This window comes from Leptodactylus fuscus, chromosome 3 (assembly GCF_031893055.1).
Source record: "Leptodactylus fuscus isolate aLepFus1 chromosome 3, aLepFus1.hap2, whole genome shotgun sequence".
Classification (NCBI taxonomy): domain Eukaryota; kingdom Metazoa; phylum Chordata; class Amphibia; order Anura; family Leptodactylidae; genus Leptodactylus; species Leptodactylus fuscus.
This window is the reverse complement of record NC_134267.1, coordinates 226746005-226765720: the sequence shown is the minus strand read 5'-3', so window position 1 is coordinate 226765720 and position 19716 is coordinate 226746005. Positions and strand designations below refer to the sequence as shown.

General features: G+C 44.6%; 8 non-coding genes across 8 annotated transcripts; 6 read left to right on the top strand and 2 right to left on the bottom strand.

The window, feature by feature from the left end:
* Window positions 1-12727: 12727 nt before the first annotated feature.
* Window positions 12728-12799, top strand: TRNAA-UGC (transfer RNA alanine (anticodon UGC)). Its single transcript has one exon. It is a non-coding gene; the product is annotated as a tRNA-Ala (tRNA).
* Window positions 12800-13498: 699 nt separating this feature from the next.
* On the top strand, window positions 13499-13570 carry TRNAA-UGC (transfer RNA alanine (anticodon UGC)). Its single transcript has one exon. It is a non-coding gene; the product is annotated as a tRNA-Ala (tRNA).
* A 565-nt stretch (window positions 13571-14135) lies between these two features.
* TRNAA-UGC (transfer RNA alanine (anticodon UGC)) lies at window positions 14136-14207 on the bottom strand. The gene has a single exon. It is a non-coding gene; the product is annotated as a tRNA-Ala (tRNA).
* Window positions 14208-14544: 337 nt separating this feature from the next.
* Window positions 14545-14616, top strand: TRNAA-UGC (transfer RNA alanine (anticodon UGC)). Its single transcript has one exon. It is a non-coding gene; the product is annotated as a tRNA-Ala (tRNA).
* Window positions 14617-15901: 1285 nt separating this feature from the next.
* On the top strand, window positions 15902-15973 carry TRNAA-UGC (transfer RNA alanine (anticodon UGC)). The gene has a single exon. It is a non-coding gene; the product is annotated as a tRNA-Ala (tRNA).
* A 1673-nt stretch (window positions 15974-17646) lies between these two features.
* Window positions 17647-17718, bottom strand: TRNAA-UGC (transfer RNA alanine (anticodon UGC)). Its single transcript has one exon. It is a non-coding gene; the product is annotated as a tRNA-Ala (tRNA).
* Window positions 17719-18055: 337 nt separating this feature from the next.
* On the top strand, window positions 18056-18127 carry TRNAA-UGC (transfer RNA alanine (anticodon UGC)). Its single transcript has one exon. It is a non-coding gene; the product is annotated as a tRNA-Ala (tRNA).
* Window positions 18128-18689: 562 nt separating this feature from the next.
* TRNAA-CGC (transfer RNA alanine (anticodon CGC)) lies at window positions 18690-18761 on the top strand. Its single transcript has one exon. It is a non-coding gene; the product is annotated as a tRNA-Ala (tRNA).
* The last annotated feature ends 955 nt before the right edge of the window (window positions 18762-19716 follow it).

Genomic DNA, 19716 nt, shown 5'->3' with positions numbered 1-19716 from the left:
GACAGTAAGAGCAGGTATGCGCACGGCAATAGCAAGCACTGGTGTGAATAGGAACCAAGGTTAAATAGGGAGGAAGAACCCACCCCTGGAGTTGACAGGAAGGCAGCTGTCAATCACAGGGCAAGGCCAGATTAACCTCTAGAGGATCAGAGCAAGGTGAAGGAGATGGGTGCGGTGGAAAATCAATTACCAAGGTGAAAGAATAGGGCAGTGTTCAGACAGTGCAAGGAGAACCAAACGGAACAAATCACAACCAAACACATCTCCTGCGCTGCAGCATGCGGCCGGATGTTACAGTACCCCCCCCTTTTACGAGGGGCCTCCGGACCCTCGCCAGATGGACCAGGTTTCGAGGGATTTTGGCGATGAAAAAGTTTGACCAAACGTGGCGCATGGAGATCCACACCAGAAACTCAAGTCCGCTCCTCTGGACCATACCCCTTCCAATGTACGAGGTATTGGACTGAATTCTGCACTCGACGGGGGTCTAGAATTTTTTCTACTTCATATTCTAGTTCCCCTTGAATCACCACAGGCACAGGTGGACTGGACAAAGGAAGGACGGGCGAAACATATTTTTTCAAGAGTGACTTATGAAAGACATTGTAGATACAGAAAGTATTAGGAAGTTGTAATTTAAAAGAAACTGGATTAATACGTTCTGTGATGACATAAGGCCCAATATAACTCGGCGCAAATTTCCCTGAGGGAACTCTAAGATGCAAATTCTTGGAGGATAACCAAACTCGATCTCCCACCCTGTATTCTGGACCAGGTAAGCGTCTTTTATTAGCCTGACGTTTTTGGTATTCTTGGGCTTTTACCAGGCTCAGGCGAGCCTGGGCCCAGACTGTGCACAGTCGTTGATAAATCTGCTCAGCATTGGGATTAACAGACTCAGTACTATAGAGAGAGGAGTACCTAGGGTTAAAACCATAATTACAATAGAACGGCGACATTTTAGTGGTGGCATTAACCCTGTTGTTTATTGCAAACTCTGCTAGAGGAAGAAAGGCTCTCCATTTTTCCTGAGCATCAGACACAAAACACCTTAGATATTGCTCCAAGGTTTGGTTGAATCTCTCCGTCTGACCATTTGTCTCAGGATGGAATGCTGATGAAAAAGACAGAGAGATTCCCAAACGACCACAAAATTCTCTCCAAAACTTAGATACAAATTGCACACCACGATCAGATACAATATTTTCAGGGAAGCCGTGTAGGCGGAATATGTGATCAATGAAGTGCGAGGCTAGACGTGGAGCACTTGGGATTTTCTTGAGCAGTACAAAGTGACACTTTTTTGAGAATCTATCCACAACCACCCAAATCGCAGTTTTCCCTTGGGAACAGAGCAAATCAGTAATAAAATCCATTGACAGATGGGACCACGGTCTGCTAGGTACAGGAAGAGGATGAAGAAGGCCCTCTGGTAACCTTCTAGGTACCTTCATCCTAGCGCATATCTCACAGGCTGTTACAAACTCCTGTACATCCCGGGACCAACTAGGCCACCAGTATGAGCGAGAGAGCAAATACTTGGTACCAGAGATGCCAGGATGTCCTGCTAAAGGGGAGCAGTGAATCTCCTCCAACACACGGAGACGAAGGTTGGGGGGTACAAATAGTTTCCCAGTCGGCGTATTTCTGGGAGCCAGATCTTGCAAATTAACCACAGACGTAGCAAGATCAGGGTTTATAGTGGCCATTACCACACCAGGGGACAGGATTTTTTCTGGCACAATCTCTTGGTCCCCACTGGGACAAAAACTACGGGAAAGAGCATCAGCTCGCACATTTTTTGTACCAGGACGATAAGTTACAACAAAATTAAAACGCATGAAGAACAAGGCCCATCGAGCCTGTCTAGGGGAAAGTCGTTTAGCCCCATCCAAATACAACAGATTCTTGTGATCAGTAATTACTGTAATTTTATGTTTAGCCCCTTCAAGGAAGTGTCTCCATTCTTCGAACGCCCATTTGATGGCTAAAAGTTCGCGATTTCCTACATCATAATTGCACTCTGCAGGGGAGAACTTCCTGGAGAAAAATGCCACAGGTTGCAAACATGTGAGAGTCTCTGGACCCTGGGACAAAACCGCACCAACCCCCACTTCTGATGCATCAACCTCCACCATAAAGGGTTGCTCCAGGTCTGGTGGCACTAAGACCGGAGCTTCCGCAAAACATGACTTTAATCGTTCAAATGCCTGTTCTGCCCCCAAAGACCAGTTGGTCAAGTCTGCACCCTTTTTTGTTAAATCCGTTAATGGCTTGGCAATTATAGAAAAGTTTTTTATAAATTTTCGGTAGTAGTTGGAAAAGCCCAGGAAACGTTGCAGTGCCTTCAGACTAGAAGGGCGTTCCTACTTTTTTATTGCCATGACCTTAAGTGGGTCCATACAGAATGAATCAGGGGTAATGACATAACCCAGGAAGGTGACTTTTTGGACTCCGAACAGACATTTGGATAATTTAGCAAACAGATTGTTTTGGCATAATAGCAACATAACATTCCTGACGTGTTCCACATGTGTAGCCCAATCTGGAGAAAAGACCAAGATGTCATCCAGCTAGACCACCACATAACGACCTAAGAGATCTCTGAAAACATCATTCATAAAATGCTGGAACACTGCTGGGGCATTACACAGACCGAAGGGCATAACCAGATACTCAAAATGCCCCTCCGGAGTGTTGAATGCAGTTTTCCACTCATCTCCCTCCTTGATCCTGATCAGATTATATGCCCCCCCGGAGATCTACCTTAGAAAACCAGCGGGCACCCACAATCTGATTAAATAGGTCTGGAATCAGTGGAAGTGGATACTGGTTTCTAACAGTAATTTTGTTTAGTTCGCGATAATCTATGCATGGTCGTAAACCCCCATCTTTTTTATCCACAAAAAAGAAACCAGCTCCCATGGGAGAATTAGATGGACGAATGTGACCTTTCAGAAGGCTTTCCTGGATGTATTCCCGCATAGCCTTACGTTCAGGGGCAGAGAGATTGAAAATCCTTCCCTTTGGGTATTTAGAATTCGGAAGGAGCTCAATCGCACAGTCATACGGTCTATGCAGGGGTAACACCTCAGCAGATTTAGCATCAAATACATCACAGAAGTCAGACAGGAATTCAGGAATAACCGTCTCCTCACTGAGACAATTGGAGGTACACAAAGCTATGCAATGAGAAGAGCATTGATTTCCCCACTTTACCAATTCTTTAGTGGCCCAATCGAAGGTAGGGTTATGGAGACTTAACCAGGGAAGCCCTAAGATAATGTCAGATGACAAATTCTCCATAACAAAGAAGCTTATGATCTCAGTGTGTATTGAGCCCACTTGTAATGAGATCAGTGGTGTTTTAAAACGAATTTTACCCCTGGCCAGGGGAGTAAAATCCGCTCCAGTCACCACTAGGGGAGTGTCTAATGGCACAAGATCAAGACACACAGCAGAAATAAATGAAAGTTTAACAAAGTTAGTGGCCGCCCCAGAGTCTACCAGGGCCTGCCCAGACACAGATCTGTCACCACAGGACAGAGAAACAGGTAATGTCAATTTATGAGAGTATTCAGAAGATACCTGGTTGCCTGAGTGGTTCTCCCGATTACCACTCAGGCCCTGAAGTTTTTCCGCCGGCGTGCGTGGTTTGACGGAACTGTCTCGGACGAAATGACCTGGTTTACCACAATACAGACAGAGGTTATTCTGGACACGATATTCCCGTCTAGCCTTGGTATTCAGCGCTCCCAGCTGCATAGGCTCGTCCCCAGGGGTGACAGGAGAAGAATTAGAATTTTTAACAGGAAGAGAGTGGTAGACAGAAGGCTTAACAGAATCAGACCCTACCCTCTCTTTACGTCTGTCCTGGAGTCTCCGGTCAATGCGAACAGCTAGGGTCATGGCCTGTTCTAAGGTGGGGGGATCCGGGTGACCTACCCAAACATCTTTAACTGAGTCATTGAGACCTTGTTTAAAGAGAGCCCTCAATGCTGCATCACACCAACCTGTGGTTATACTAAGTTTCCAAAACTCAGAGCAATACAGTTCAGCGGAGTGTTTACCCTGCCGGAGGGTAAGAAGTTGTCCAATTTGGTTCGGCTCTGCGTAAAGATTTGAAAATTTTTTCCATGTCTGTCCACTCCTCTGCCTCGGGGGGAAGTTTAAGGGCCCAAGTCTGTGGATCCCCCTGTAAGAGAGAGAGATGACCACCCCCACCATCTGAGACTGAGATGCATGAGGATTGACACGAAAGTATAACATGCATGACTCCCGAAATGTCTCAAACTTCCCTCGGTCCCCAGAAAACCGATCCGGGAGTAACATTTTAACCCTGGGAAGGGAAATTACGTTAGTAGGTGTAGCAGCAGCCTCTGCTTGTTTTTGGGAGAGGTTGTGCACCTGATTAGCCAGTTCAGACACCAAACCTGCTAAACCCTCCATCCGAGATACCAGGTTTTGCACAAAAGCCATAGTAGGAGGGGAACCCCCCCCCCTTTTTTTTTTTTTTTTTTTTTTTTTTTATGGGCTTGCTATTATGTTAGGCAGTGTTAGGGAACCCTGGAACGGGAACACAAGAGACAGTGAGCCTTAAGCTTATGCCCCCTACTGTCCCTTCCTATTGCCAGGCCCTATCCTACGTAATAGGCGGCAACCACGAAGACAGTCCCTCCCTGAGTATGTGACACACAAAACGCAGACAAGACGAACAACAACAATGGGAAGTCAACTTAGCCAAGGGTCAGTAACAGTCGGGCAATACAGTACCAAATCAGAGTCCAAAAAGAGAAGTCAGTGAGGAAAGCCAAAGGTCAAGTATAATAGAGTAATCAAAACAGAGACAGTAAGAGCAGGTATGCGCACGGCAATAGCAAGCACTGGTCTGAATGGGAACCAAGGCTATATAGGGAGGAAGAACCCGCCCATGGAGTTGAAAGGAAGGCGGCTGTCAATCACAGGACACGGCCAGATTAACCCTTAGAGGAGCAGAGCAAACTGAAGGTGAAGGAGGTGGGTGTGGTGGAAAATCAATTACCACGGTAAAGAATAGGGCAGTGTTCAGACACAGTGTTCAGTGCAAGGAGAAACCAACGGAATAAATTACAACCGAACACGACTCCTGCGCTGCAGCGTGCGGCCGGATGATGGCACCAACACCCGGATGGGCAAAGATGTTACAGTATCACACTTAGCTTTTGGGGGTAGACCCTTAAAAATTGGATTGAGCTGATATAGCGTGACTGAATTTCTGGGTCTCCCACCTAGGTTTTTGGGGTACACACCCTGAATATCTGGATTGAGCGTACATAGCCTGAACTAATTGCTCTGTATCCTTGTTTTGGGGTTACACAGCCTGAAAAGCTGCTTAGCACGTATGTAGCAAGAAGTAACTGCTGTGGATTGCTGCTATGTTTCAGGCCCCCCAAAAAAATTCAAGGCTTTTTCCAGCTTTATGAACTTGTAATTGCTGTGGATTGCTGCTATGTTTCAGGCCACCCCCCAAAAAAAAAAAAAAAAAATGCAGGGCTTTTTTCATCTCTATATGAATTAGTCACTGCTATGGATTCCGGCTATTCTGTGTGCGGACAGCTAAAAATGAAAGCTGTTTCTCCGCTATATATGAAGTTGTATCTGTTGTGTATCCCTGTTTTCCACCGTCCAGGGAAAGCTGGACTGATGTCCCTACAGTGTATAGCTCTGAGAAGAGCTGTTGGCTTTCTTCATTACTTCTTGCCTGCCTATCTGAAGCTAATTGCTATCTAGCCCTCATCAGATATGTTTCTCTCCATATATCTGACGGCAAAAATGTCGAATAGGGCGGCGGCCGTTCTTATGAATGGGAGGGCACATGTTTTCGGCAGACAATGGGTGTTTTCTATTTTTTTTCACTGCCTCCATTGTCGTAGTTTCTGCCCCACCTCCCCTGCACAGTTATTGGTGCAAAAAACATGCCAGGGAAAGTGGGAGGGGATACAAATTTTTACTGCGTATGCGGCCTGGTATTCGATTGTTAAAGAATACATCGAACGCCATGATATTCGATCGAACGGCATTTGCTCATCTCTAATCTTCAGGAAAAGTTTCGAAGCTTACCAACAGTGACTATTTGCATGAAAGAACTCATAACGTTCATAGATAACTGATTACAGCATAAACAGATTCAACAGTCGCTTAAAACATTTAGAATAATCGATCTGCCATTGTAAACTCACCTTGATTCAGCATCGCAGGAAATGACAGAAGTTGGTGTACGGTTCTTTTGCAAAGTTCTAAAGAGTTTTCAAACGATGAAGCCAAATTTGCAAATTTTGTAGAATTCCGTAATCAACACATGCAATGGCGATCACTCAAAAGCTTACGACAGTTCTGTTAACTTGTGTAACTGCAGTTTCCGGCTACAATATTGTGTTCCATGCAGACACATGCTTTTAATGAGAGAAACCGAATCAATCCCTTTGTATGATAGGAACTGCTTCCACAAAAATACTGGGAAAATTTGCAAATTGAGCCTAGTTTTGAAGACACAGAATTTGATTTATATTGTGCTGTGGAAGAACAAGAGACTATTGACGAAGAACCACGCAGTAGTACTGCTAAGTACAATCTGGCGTTACAATCCCTATCTCAGTTGGCGGATATTTTATCTAATGACGGAACTTCAACCTTTCTAAACTACTTGGAAGAAATCAAGGTTATCCAAAACAATGCCAGACGAGGTTCTTCGTTATTACAACCCAGCTTGTCATAGAACCAGTCTGTACATCAAGATGTTGCAGGTGCTGGGACTTCAAATGTTCCGGATATAGTTGATAGAAATACACCACCTTCTACAAGCTGCAAATCTTCATCTGCGCGTCCGCAGGTAGTTGTGCCTTTTCAGGTTATAGGCAAAGATATGCATTTCACATCTAAAATTAGAGTAAAAGGTCGTCCTAAGAAAAAGACCAAACAATTAACATTCAACAAGAAGGAAATTGACCATACACCTAAAAATTCTTCAAACAAACGCCCCTTAGAAGGTAACAAAGTGCAGAAGGTATCCACAAAGAGGAGAAAAAGGGAAACAACCAAAACACACAAAAAATTGCAAGGAAAAGGAGAAATGTCTGATTTGCCACTTTGATTTGGGGAAAAAGTCTAAAAAATTGACAACTTGTTTTTCTTGTTGTTCCACACTACATGAAGATTGTTATAGAGTGGATGGATGTCCGCAGTGCGAGGAAGATTAGCCATTGTAACATAAATGTCCTAATAAAGTGAAAATTTACTGGGATAAATATGATACATCTGCAGTTCATTTAAGTTTATAGGCACGGTACACGGATGGTACCTAAAAATAGCCAGGAGTTCATAGGTACGGTACCTAGAAATAGCCACATCCAGATTTTAATTCAAATTATTATTATTATTTTTTTTTTTTTGCACACACACACACACAGTCACATGACCTTACTTCTGTGATCTCATAAAACTAGGATCTGCTTACCTATTATGTGAGGTTCTGTTCACATTTGCATATGATGATGTCATAATGCACATATTTGCATATGATGATGTCATAATGCACATATTTGCATATGATGATGTCATAACGGAACCTTGAGGGTATATAAACCCTGAGCGCTGTGACATCTCAGCCATTTCTTGAGTTGATGCTTTTGCTGACACTTCACTTTGGTTCTGGAAGAGCGAACTAGTTTGTACTACATATCTAGTGATTACTTCCATTCATTCTTACTGATCTTTGATCAGGGCCCAGTAATATCGGAGCCACCTGAGAACTTAGTTCTCTAATATTTCATCAGCTCCGCCTTGGTAACTAAGCCATGAGCGCCCGAGAGCTGCGTCAGCTGATAGCTGACAATGATACATGGCTGCGCCGACCGGAGAATCAAGGTAAGTGAATTGTTCAGGAAGAGAGAGACAATATTCCCCCCACCCTAGAGGAGATTTCCTGGGAGGAGTTATCCCTGGGGTCTGCTGAGCAATGTTTCAGGGTAAACAGCACATTTTCCATTCCTAGTCGTTTGGGGTGGGTTTTACTTTCCTCCGAATTCCACCCCTGCCCATGATAGAAAACAGAAGTTCTTTATTCAGGCAATTTGACAAACTGGGCCCCATAATCACAAAACAATAACCTGTCTAAAACATAACTGTTATTCCCAATAAATCAATAAAAGAAATCCCAACAACGTTAAACCCCCCACTCTAAGGGTATGTTCACACGGAGGAAAAGGTCACGGAACATTCCGCAACAGGAAAAGACAAAAGGATATATCCAGCACTCGGAATCCGGCCTAATAAAAATAAACTTAACTTTTATTAAGAATTGGTCATTCTTCCATTAAAATGTTTTGATCATACGAGGGGTAAGCTAATGTCCCTTGTATGATCATAATTTTTTAATGGAAGAATGACCATTTCTTAATAAAAGTTAAGTTTTATTTTTATTAGGCCGGATTCCGAGTGCTGGATATATCCTTTTGTCTTTTCCTGTTGCTACATTTTGGCTTAGCCGAGAGAGCCATTATCCGTGCACCGATCTTTTGGAATCCTGCTACAACGCTGACGGCTCTGACACGTGAGTAGTGCACTTCTAAATTATTATCATTTTTTCTATATTAAGAGCTGTGACCTTCATATCTTTTTCACGGAACATTCCATATGAACATTCCGCGACGAAATGCCGATGCAGCATCAGCTTTCTATCGCGGCAACCCACTCCTGTGTAGGCCCGAATAAATGGTCAAACCATGGAATTCACGGCTGATTCTGCTCAGATAGGGCATGTCGCTTCTTTTTCCGCTACTAGCTACCGTTCGGTCCAGTTTCTTCATATCTCCCATCACTACCTTGTTCAGAAAAGAAACTGCCACCCCCCAGACCCATAAAGAGGACCTTTCACTGATTTGGGCGTAGGCAGTTCTATATACTGCTGGAACGCTGACAATGATCTGAATTCAGTGCACTGTCGGCTTTCCCAATCTGTGCCCCGGGTAAAGAACTATCGGCCCTGGTACCGTAGCTCTTTACAGTCAGAAGGGCGTTCCTGACAGTCACTCAGGTACATCCTTCTCCGCAGCAGTGCCTATTGTGCTGTACTGGGTGAGCTGGGAGGAACGCCCCCTCCCACCAGATAATATTTGTCTATGGACAAGCACTGTCAGCTTTCCAGCAGTATATAGAACTGCCTGTGCCCAAATCGGTGAAACGTCCTCTTTAAAAGGGGCATCCCGAAGGGGGGCAGTTCCTCTGTATACAGAGTAACTGTTCAAGCATACATGAATATGATCAGCAAAGTGAGTTTTTGCTGAATAGATTTCTGGCGAGAGGTTACCCTCTTTGAACGGGCACCGGAACAAACAAGGCTAACCCCGAGAGAAACTGCCGCTATTATTATACCCTGGGGTCTTTTCAGACCCCGGAGTATAATAATCAGAGACTCAGGGGAGGTGAAGAAGCATAATAAACAGTGTAACTCACCTCTCTGGGATCCATTGTTACTCCTAGCACAGCCTTCAGGAATTTAGGGCAATGTCCCAGACGTGACGTCCCCACGCGACATCTGGGACATTACTGTTCAGATCTGTTTTCAGGGCATCCTGTCTTGGGCTGGTTAAGAGAAAAAATAAGGAAAAAAATAAACTGGTAAAATTGCCGCCCCTTTGAAAGTGCTGCCTGAGGCGGCTGCGTGACCTCGCCTCAGAGGCGCGGCCCTGGTTGGGGGAAAGCTAGCGCTCACCTGTGTGGAGAGGGAACTTATGGGCTTTAATCCTTGGTGGCCAGCGCACATACAAGTCTATGACAGGGAGAGGCTGTTGCTTGTGTTTCCAGTTAATTTAGGGAACTACCAGCCCATTGGGGTTAGTGTTTACTGGGGAGAGTGCCTTCTATGCCTCCCTGTTGTTCTTAATGGCATATGCTATGGACATGCATTAATCCCCGCAATTATCAGGTTGGGCAATTATATCTCCCAAAGATCTTTGTTTGGCATTAGATTAGGCTTCTAATAATCTCTATAAATCCCCATTAGATTATTATTCTTTTGGTCCCTGTATGATTACTATACACTATGAGCAGCGGGACCATTAGGGCTAGTTCACACGGGGGGCAATGAGGCAGATTTTGACAGCAGATTTCGCCTCAGATTTCGCCTGCTAGCGGAAAAAAGAAGCGGCATGACCTTTCTTAAGGCGGATTCCACCTGAGGAAAGCAATAGAAGTGAATGGGAGGCGAAAAACGTCTAGCATTTTTTTTGCAAAACAAAATCTAGACCGAAAACGCCTAGCGTTTTTTTTTTTTTTTTTTTACAGTCTATTCACTTTAGGAAGCGTTTTTTTTTTCGGGACCAAAATAAGCCAGGCGGTTTTTACGTGTGAACTAGCCCTTAGCATTGGGGATTTAACATTGCTGGGAGTTCTTTTATTTATTTATTTATTGGGAATAAAAAAAAAAAAATTTCAGACGACTTACTGTTTTGTGATTATGGGGCCCAGTTTGTCCAATATTAGTTGATGGCGTCCCTTCATCCAGTGAATGATATATATCTTTATTCAGGTTACTGTTAAACTTAACTATACTGGGGTCTCTTCTCCTCAAAACCCTTAGCAATAACAGGATCCATTCCCATGGGCTAAATGTGTTACCTTTATATATTTACAGGTCAGGCAGCAATTGTCCATAGACTGAGGTCATCCCAAGGACATCGTGGAGAACCTTCTACTGGACATCAAAGAAGCAGGAATCCTATCACTGCGAGGACAGGGAGACGCGACAGAGCTCCTCCACAGCACAGAGGACTAGAAGAGAGCAGGGAAAGAAGCCGCTCTCCATTAAGACCCGCCCCTGCAGAGCCCTCCAGAATAATAGGAGAGAGTAGCATTGATAACAACCGTCCAGCAAGTGGATCCACAGCTGATACAACTGAATTTCAACGGCCAAATCCGATTCCACCCCCTGAGGATCCAATTCCAAGCAGATCTCCTGTATACTCCTACCCTGCAACCCGTGCATTCAGTAGATTCATTCAGCTGCTGGACATGGGTGGGATGACCCCAACGTCACCGGCAATGCCACAGGGGCAACCACTTGAACCACATGCACAATATCTACTTTGGCATGAGAGACGGCGGCGTCCGCCCAGCAGGAGAACTCTGCAGATTCAGAACTTACCCACTAGAGAGGTAATACCTCAGGAGGAGGCCCAGTCATGTGTAATCTGCATGACTGAATATGAGATCGGAGAGCAAGTCACAGAGCTTCCCTGTACTCATAACTTTCATCAGGGTTGCATCTCGACCTGGCTCCGCTCTCACTCTCAGTGCCCCCTGTGCCGTAACCACTGCTTCCAATGAAGCCCCATGAAGGGCTATGAACAGAGACATCCCAAAATAATGGAAGGTAAGCCATCTATATTTCATCTTTTCCCTCCGCCCTATCAGATGTATGTGACATGTAACATAGAAATAATAACATTTTATCTTTTTCTATCCAGAAAGAATATCCAAGCCTGGAAAAAGAACAGCCTGAACTACAATCCGTTACAGGACACGGCAGCTCCAGACCCGGATGGTGCCATATACTTTATTCCATGGCAAATTCTTCCTAAAAAAAAAAAGTAAATAAAAAAAAAAAAAAAAAAAAAAAAGATTGTGTAAATTGTTTTTCTTTTTTTACTGTATATAATAATATTTTGTGATCTAGGAGCCTATAATGATAAGTAAGACAGAGGTAGCAGTTACACCAAATACACGACCGCACCAACACATGCTCCAATATATGGCAGATATATGTAAATGTGTATATTGTGTAATGAGGAGATCATAGCTCCAGGGGCTGCGGGGACGGCAGATATACATGGGCCTAAGTGCACAAGGAGGCTCAAGGCCCCTCTGTTATTCTCCAACTCTCTCAAAACATCTGGAAGGGGCCCCTGGATATGATAAGGTGGTATAGGTGAACTGTCTGGCGGTATTATATGAGCAGGGAATACAGGGCCGCATTAAATATAGGGCATATGGTGCACTCCTATCTTTTTTGATTGATTATTATGTAACACAAAACATCGAGATGCCGGGGATTGAACCGAGGGCCTCATACATGCAAAGCATGCGCTCTACCAGTGAGCTACATCCCCTCATACACAGTGTGAAAACGCTCATATTTCTGAGACTACATACCACCTATATGGCAGTATTACATTGGTATTATTATTATTATGGGCAGGTATATGGCACTTATATATGCTGGTACTATTCTGTCTACATTTCAGGTCTGTTATCAGGGGTTGTAACTAGCAAAGACTGGGCCCCATAGTAAACACTGACTGGGCCCCCACAGCACCTACGGGGTATAGTGCACATAGAACATATAGGGGGTTAAAAAGGGTCTCAGACCCCACAACATTGTATATTCATGATCTTTTCTTAGGACAGAACATCAATATTTTAGTCTCTGAAAAATGACATGAAAGTGTTTTTTTACGTGTACTGCGTGGTAGCACTACTAATGTGTATAGTATGGGAGTATTATCCGTGTGCACTATATGGTGGTATTATTGTTTTGCACAGTGTGGCAGTATCATTTATATGCACTCTATGTTTTTACTATTTATTAGTATGACAGTGTTATTTCGGTGTGCTGTATGTGGGCGCTGTATGGCTACATTATATCTATATGGCGGTATTATTATTATTGGAGTATTTTCAGAAGTTTTCCTTAGGGGATGTAGCTCAGTGGTAGAGCGCATGGTTTGCATGTATGAGGCCCCGGGTTCAATCCCCGGCATCTCCATGTTTTGTGATAAACAACTACAAAAACATCAAAGATCCATAAAACTGATAAATGTGCCGGAATTCAGAAAACATCTGCCTGTCTGTATTATAAAGGCTGAATATTATCTGTCCACCATTTTAGAATCCTATGTCGATAGTGACCACTAGGGGCGGTGTAGCTGACACAATACATGTATAGAAATACATGGCCAGTGATGTAATAAATAGTCCTCCTTATCTCTATAGCGCCATCCTATGCCATTGTGGTTTCCAGCTCAACTCTAGGAGCCTATATATAGAAAGAAAGCTAATAAACTGTTACACTGGAGCCTTCACACCCCACTGTCAGTATGAGTGCCCTGGATATGATACGGTGGTATAGGTGAACTGTCTGGCGGTATTATATGAGCAGGGAATACAGGGCTGCATTAAATATAGGGCATATGGTGCACTCCTACTGGGCCCTATGGTAGCGGGGGCCTCTTGGGACACCAGGACAGTCCCAGTTTACATCTGCTGTGAGGCATTAGGAGGCAGATTGCTGAATCCAGGAGGGGCAGCACTGAGAGCATTTGTTGGGGGAACCTTGCGAGATTTGTCTCATGAGATCTCCCGGTGGTTTCGTCCAGACCGGAAATGTGCAAAATGGAACTGCTGTACATGTCACTGAGCTGTTAGTGTCCTTGTGAATATGATATAGACTGGTGCCCCTTCTATAGGGGATGTAGCTCAGTGGTAGAGCGCATGCTTTGCATGTATGAGGCCCTGGGTTCAATCCCCGGCATCTCCATGTTTTGTACAGATTATCTACATACAATACAGATGCTACATTTCAGAGCTCAGGTGTCTGGATGATCCTCAAACAACTGGATTCTGTCAAAAAATAAGCTTCAAAATAAAAAAACATTGTATCGTTCACCATCATATAATGTGGAAACATAAGCGCATGGTGGACAGTAGGGGGCAGTCAACTCAAACACAAAAACATCCATGTACGCACTTCAACTTGTAGGGACATATTGGATACGGATCCTTGTAGACCAGGGCTCGGCTCCACAGTGACAGGAGGCGCAAGATGTCGGGCACATGACAATTTATACAGGATTTCTGGCATATCACGTTCGTGGTAGGATGTGAAGTCACCAGGTGCTGCAGGGTCACCGGCAATGTATTACTGTACATGTATTGTGTGGACTAGACTGCCCCCTAGTGTCCATCATTTTCTCTACAGACAAAAGGTTATGCTCTTTTACATTAAATTCCGTCTTCGTATTATCCCCGAACATATTTCGTGAGACTTCATGCCTGTATATCAGTTTTACTGTCCTTGTTTTGTAGTTGTTTGTCTCAAAGGGTGGAGATGCCGGGGATTGAACCCGGGGCCTCATACATGCAAAGCATGCGCTCTACCACTGAGCTACATCCCCTATAGAATATTCTTACCAATGCTCCCAATGCATCTGGGAAAAATAGTCTTGGTATCCATCATTCGCTTACACTTCAGCCCTCCAGGGGGCCCTGTACGTTGCATACCACGTTGCTGCCAACCACATCCTGACACTGTTCAGCCTCAGCTACATAATATGAGACGTATGGGGCCCCCTAGAGGACTGAAATGTAAGGAAAGGTGGCTGTGGGCAGCGGCAGGGATCGGTAACTAAACAGGGCCTAATACCTGCTGGGGTTATTTCCCCTCAGTACAGGAGGTCAATGGAACGTGTTGTTTCATCTCAGAATTGGGAACATTAATAGAACAATTATATAGGGGATGTAGCTCAGTGGTAGAGCGCATGCTGTGCATGTATGAGGCCCCGGGTTCAATCCCCAGCATCTCCATGTCATGTGATTAACACGTACAAAAACATCAAAGATCAAAAAAACTGATAAACATTCAGGAAACATCTTCCCGTATCCTATTAATATTATAAAGGTGAAAATTTGTGAGTTTGGATGTTTGTGGGTTTGTGTATTTGGATGTTCCTCAATCACAGCCAAACGGCTGAATGGATTTTGGGGAAATTAAACACACACACACATATTTGCCAGGAAAAGGTAGTAGGCTACTTAAAATGTGGCATATATGAAGCAGAGCACGGCCCGGCGTCATAGCACCCTGACGCCGGGGCCTCGCTCTGCCTCATATAGGACACACACAGGCAGAAGCCCGAGAACTATATGCACTGAGCGAGCAGAGAGAGCGGCGGGGGAGCGTGGCCAAGGTGAGTGCTACTACACTGGGGCCGATGTAGGAGGGGGACATGAAGCTGGGGGCAGAGATGGAGGGGGGACATGAAGCTGGGGGCAGAGATGGAGGGACAAGAAACTGGGGGCAGAGATGGGGGGACAAGAAACTGGGGCAGAGATGGGGGGCAAGAAACTGGGGCAGAGATGGGGGGACAAGAAACTGGGGGCAGAGATGGGGGGACAAGAAACTGGGGCAGATATGGAGGGACAAGAAACTGGGGGCACAGATGGGGGGACATGAAGCTGGGGGCAGAGATAGAGGGACAAGAAACTGAGGGCAGAGATGGGGGTACAAGAAACTGGGGGCAGTTATGGGGGGACAAGAAACTGGGGGCAGAGATGGGGAGGGACAATAAACTGGGGGCAGAGATGGAGGGACAAGAAACTGGGGGCAGAGATGGGGGGACAAGAAACTGCGGGCAGAGATGGTGGGACAAGAAACTGGGGGCATTTATGGGGGGACAAGAAACTGAGGACAGAGATGGAGGGACAAGAAACTGGGGGTACAGATGGGGGGACATGAAGCTGGGGGCATTTATGGGGGGACAAGAAACTGAGGGCAGAGATGGGGGGACAAGAAACTGGGGCCAGAGATGGGGGTACAAGAAACTGGAGGAACAAGAAACTGGGGGCAGAGATGGGGGAACAAGAAACTGGGGGCAGAGATGGGGGGACAAGAAACTGGGGCCATAGATGGGGGTACAAGAAACTGGAGGAACAAGAAACTGGGGGCAGAGATGGGGGAACAAGAAACTGGGGGCAGAGATGGGGGGACAAGAAACTGGGGGCACATAATGATATCCAGTAGTATCAACACAATAGGGCTACACGTAGTATATTGTCTCAGGAATTGGAGTATTTGTAAAGGTTTCCTATAGGGGATGTAGCTCAGTGGTAGAGCGCATGCTTTGCATGTATGAGGCCCCGGGTTCAATCCCCGGCATCTCCATGTTTTGTGATAAACAACGACAAAAACATCAAAGATCCATAAAACTGATAAATGTGCAGGAATTCAGGAAACATCTGCCCGTCTGTATTATAAAGGCTGAATATTATCTGTTCACCATTTTAGAATCCTATGTCGATAGTGACCACTAGGGGGCGGTGTAGCTAACACAATACATGTACACTCACCGGCCACTTTATTAGGTACACCATGCTAGTAACGGGTTGGACCCCCTTTTGCCTTCAGAACTGACTCAATTCTTCGTGGCATAGATACAACAAGGTGCTGGAAGCATTCCTCAGAGATTTTGGTCCATATTGACATGATGGCATCACACAGTTGCCGCAGATTTGTCGGCTGCACATCCATGATGCGAATCTCCCGTTCCACCACATCCCAAAGATGCTCTATTGGATTGAGATCTGGTGACTGTGGAGGCCATTGGAGTACAGTGAACTGATTGTCATGTTCAAGAAACCAGTCTGAGATGATTCCAGCTTTATGACATGGCGCATTATCCTGCTGAAAGTAGCCATCAGATGTTGGGTACATTGTGGTCATAAAGGGATGGACATGGTCAGCAACAATACTCAGGTAGGCTTTGGCGTTGCAACGATGCTCAATTGGTACCAAGGGGCCCAAAGAGTGCCAAGAAAATATTCCCCACACCATGACATCACCACCACCAGCCTGAACCGTTGATACAAGGCAGGATGGATCCATGCTTTCATGTTGTTGACGCCAAATTCTGACCCTACCATCCGAATGTCGTAGCAGAAATCGAGACTCATCAGACCAGGCAACGTTTTTCCAATCTTCAATTGTCCAATTTCAATGAGCTTGTGCAAATTGTAGCCTCAGTTTCCTGTTCTTAGCTGAAAGGAGTGGCACCCGGTGTGGTCTTCTGCTGCTGTAGCCCATCTGCCTCAAAGTTCGACATACTGTGCGTTCAGAGATGCTCTTCTGGCTACCTTGGTTGTAACGGGTGGCTATTTGAGTCACTGTTGCCTTTCTATCAGCTCGAACCAGTCTGGCCATTCTCCTCTGACCTCTGGCATCAACAACGCATTTCCGCCCACAGAACTGCCACTCACTGGATGTTTTTTCTTTTTCGGACCATTCTCTGTAAACCCTAGAGATGGTTGTGCGTGAAAATCCCAGTAGATCAGCAGTTTCTGAAATACTCAGACCAGCCCTTCTGGCACCAACAACCATGCCACGTTCAAAGGCACTCAAATCACCTTTCTTCCCCATACTGATGCTCGGTTTGAACTGCAGGAGATTGTCTTGACCATGTCTACATGCCTAAATGCACTGAGTTGCCGCCATGTGATTGGCTGATTAGAAATTAAGTGTTAATGAGCAGTTGGACAGGTTTACCTAATAAAGTGGCCGGTGAGTGTATAGAAATACATGGCCAGTGATGTAATAAATAGTCCTCCTTATCTCTATAGCGCCATCCTATATCATTGTGTCACCGGCAATGTAATCCTTTACATGTATTGTGCAGACTAGACTGCCCCCTAGCGTCCATCATTTTCTCTACAGACAAAAGGTTAAGCTCGTTTACATTAAATTCCGTCTTCGTATTATCCCCAAACATATTTTGTGTGCCTTCCTGCCTGTACATCAGTTTTACTGACCTTTGATGTTTTGTAGCTGTTTGTCTCAAAAGGTGGAGATGCTGGGGATTGAACCCTGGGCCTCATCCATGCAAAGCATGCGCTCTACCACTGAGCTACATCCCCTATACCATGTCTCTATTAATGCTCCCAATGCATCTGAGAAAAATAGTCGTGGTACCTATCATTCGCTTACACTTCAGCCCTCCAGGGGGCCCTGTGCATTGCATACCACATTGCTGTCAACAACGTCCTGACACTGTTCAGCCTCAGCTACATGATATGAGACGTATGGGGCCCCCTAGAGGACTGAAACGTAAGCAAAGGTGGCTGTGGGCAGTGGCAGGGACCGGTAACTAAATAGGGCCTAATACCTGCTGGGGTTATTTCCCCTCAGTACAGGAGGTCAATGGAACGTATTGTTTCATGTCAGAATTGGGAACATTAATAGAATTGCTATATAGGGGATGTAGCTCAGTGGTAGAGCGCATGCTTTGCATGTATGAGGCCCCGGGTTCAATCCCCGGCATCTCCATGTTTTGTACAGGTTTATCTAAATACAATAAAAATGCTAAAATTTAGAGCTCAGGTGTCTGGATGATCCTCAAACTACTGGATTTTGTCAAAAAATAAGCTTCAAAATAAAAAGATTGTATCGTTCACCATCATATAATGTGGAAACATAAGCGCATGGTGGACAGTAGGGGGCAGTCAACTGAAACACAAAAACATCCATGTACGCACTTCAACTTGTTGAAACACAAAAGTGTTTTTTTACGTGTACTGCGTGGTAGCACTACTAATGTGTATAGTATGGGAGTATTATCCGTGTGCACTATATGGTGGTATTATTGTTTTGCACAGTGTGACAGTATCATTTATATGCACTCTATGTTTTTAGTATTTATTTGTACGACAGTGTTATTTCGGTGTACTGTATGTGGGCGCTGTATGGCTACATTATATCTATATGGCGGTATTATTATTATATATTTCCACTTTACTAATCACATAATGATATCCAGTAGTATCAGCACAATAGGGCTACACGTAGTATATTGTCTCAGGAATTGGAGTATTTGAAGAGGTTTCCTGTAGGGGATGTAGCTCAGTGGTAGAGCGCATGCTTCGCATGTTTGAGGCCCCGGGTTCAATCCCCGGCATCTCCATGTTTTGTCTTACATAATAATTTGTTCAAGTTTAAGCAGAAATATCTGGATGTGATCCAAGAAACTGTAATATCTGATAAAGCAAGTATCAAAATATCCTTCACTGTCATGTGCAGTATTCCTAAAGATGTATACATAATGTGGCCAGTAGGTGGCAGTGCGCTCATACACAGAAACATCCAGGTATCTCCATGTTATGTGATAAACAACTACAAAAACATCAAAGATCCATAAAACTGATAAATGTGCAGGAATCCACAAGATGTCTGTCTGGACGTAACACAAAGGACGGATTCAACTATCAAAATGTCATCCTGCATTTACGAATCCCCAGTACAGTCAGTGATGGACACTAGGGGGCATTATAGTCAGCACAATACACTGCCTGTGGTATAATGAACAGGCATTTTTTATTTATATAGGGCCCATCATATTCCTCCATATAACATTGACAGCCCTGCTGCCTCCACTTCTGCTTCAGCCCTCCAGGGGACCCCGTCTGCCCCACATGATGTCAATGTTTCCTATTGGGCCCAGTCTTTACCAGTTCTGTCCATGGTTACAGACCTAAAATGTAGACAGAATTTTTTTCTGCCCTTTTGTATTTGGAGATGCTGGATCTGTGTATGTAGATATAGATATATCTGAAGACGGATACTGAGTGCGACATCTATAAAATAATACCGCCAATATAATAGAATAAATTAATCAAAAGTTACAGAAGGAGACGTAACAAGGAAATCCAGTATAAAATAACACGTGTCAGACATCTTGCACCGAGCCCCGGTCTACAAGGATCTGTGCCCAATATGTCCATATAGAAGCTGATCTCATCCTTGTGTGTTTCTGTTTATGAGCAGACCTACTGGACACTTTATGCCTATATCTCTACAATCTAGTGTATGGTGTGAAGGATATTTTGATACTTGGTTTATCAGTTAATACAGTTTCTTGG